Source organism: Lygodium microphyllum, chromosome 16 (genome assembly GCF_053477565.2).
Source record: "Lygodium microphyllum isolate KBCC chromosome 16, Lygodium_microphyllum_v1.1.10, whole genome shotgun sequence".
Lineage (NCBI taxonomy): Eukaryota > Viridiplantae > Streptophyta > Polypodiopsida > Schizaeales > Lygodiaceae > Lygodium > Lygodium microphyllum.
In genome coordinates, this window is record NC_141150.1 from 146,828,405 (window position 1) to 146,830,135 (window position 1,731).

Below are 1,731 nucleotides of genomic sequence, written 5' to 3' on the forward strand. Positions count from 1 at the left end.
GGGGGGGGGGGAGGGGTGGTGTGGTGTGGTGTGTGTTGAGGGGGGGGGGGGATTTTTGAGGGGGGGGAGGGGTGGTGTGGTGTGTGTTGAGGGGGGGGCGGGGAATTTTTGAGGGGGGGGGAGGGGTTGTGTGGTGTGTGTTGTGGGGGGGGGGGGGTGGGGTGGTGTGTGTTGAGGGGGGCGGGGGGGTGATTTTTTGGGGGGGGGGGGGGGGGGGAGGGGTGGTGTGGTGTGGTGTGTGTTGAGGGGGGGGGGGGATTTTTGAGGGGGGGGGAGGGGTGGTGTGGTGTTTGTTGAGGGGGGGGGGGGGGTGGGGAGGTGTGTATTGAGGGGGGGGGGGGCGCGAATTTTTGGGGGGGGGGGGGGGGGGGCAAATTTTGGAGGGGGGGAGGGGGTGTGTGGTGTGGTGTGTGTTGAGGGGGGTGGCCGAATTTTTGGGGGGGGGGGGGGTGGGGTGGTGTGTGTTGGGGGGGGGGCGAATTTTTTGGGGGCGGGGGGGGGGGGAGGGGTGGGGTGGTGTGTGTTGAGGGGCGGGCGAAATTCGGAGGGGGGGAAGGGGAGGGGTGGTGTGGTGTGTGTTGAGGGGGGGGATTTTTGAGGGGGGGGGAGGGGTGGTGTGGTGTGGTGTGTGTTGAGGGGGGGGGGGGATTTTTGAGGGGGGGGGAGGCGTCGTGTGGGGTGGTGTGGTGTGGTGTGTGTTGAGGGGGGGGGGGGGAATTTTTGGGGGGGGAAGGGGCGAAATTTGGACGGGGGGGGCGAATTTTTGGGGGGGGGGGAGGGGTGGGGTGGTGTGTGTTGAGGGGAAGGCGAAATTTGGAGGGGGGAAGGGGAGGGTTGGTGTGGTGTGGTGTGGTGTGTGTTGAGGTGGGGGGGGATTTTTGAGGGGGGGGGGGGGCGAATTTTGGAGGGGGGGGAGGGGTGGTGTGTGTTGAGGGGGGGGGCCAATTTTTTGGGGGGGGGGGGGGGCAAAATTTGGAGGGGGGGGGAGGTGTGGTGTGGTGTGGTGTGGTGTGTGTTGGGGGGGGGGGGGATTTTTGAGGGGGGGGGGGAGGGGTGGTGTTTTGTGTGTTGAGGGGGGGGGGGATTTTTGAGGGGGGGGGATGTGGTGGTGTGTGTTGAGGGGGGGGGGGAATTTTTGGGGGGGGGGGAGGGGAGGTGTGGGGTGGTGTGTGTTGAGGGGGGTGGGGGGTGAATTTTGGAGGGGGGGGAGGGGTGGTGTGGTGTGGTGTGTGTTGAGGGGGGGGGGCAAAATTTGGAGGGGGGGGGGGAGGGGTGGTGTTTTGTGTGTTGAGGGGGGGGGGGGAATTTTTGAGGGGGGGGGAGGGGTGGTGTGGTGTGTGTTGGGGGGGGGGGGGTGGGGTGGTGTGTGTTGAGGGGGGGGGGGGGGATTTTTGGGGGGGGGAGGGGTGGTGTGGGTTGGTGTGTGTTGAGGGGGGTGGGGGGGGGGGAGGGGTGGTGTGGTGTGGTGTGTGTTGAGGGGGGGGGGGGGGGGGGGGGCGAATTTTTGGGGGGGAGAAGGGGCGAAATTTGGAGGGGGGGGGAGGGGTGGGGTGGTGTGTGTTGAGGGGGGGGCGAAATTTGGAGGGGGGGAAGGGGAGGGGTGGTGTGGTGTGGTGTGGTGTGTGTTGAGGGGGGGGGGGAAGGGTGGGGAGGTGTGTATTGAGGGGGGGGGGCGAATTTTTGGGGGGGGGGGGAGGGGTGGTGTGTGTTGGGGGCGGGGGGGGGGGGAAG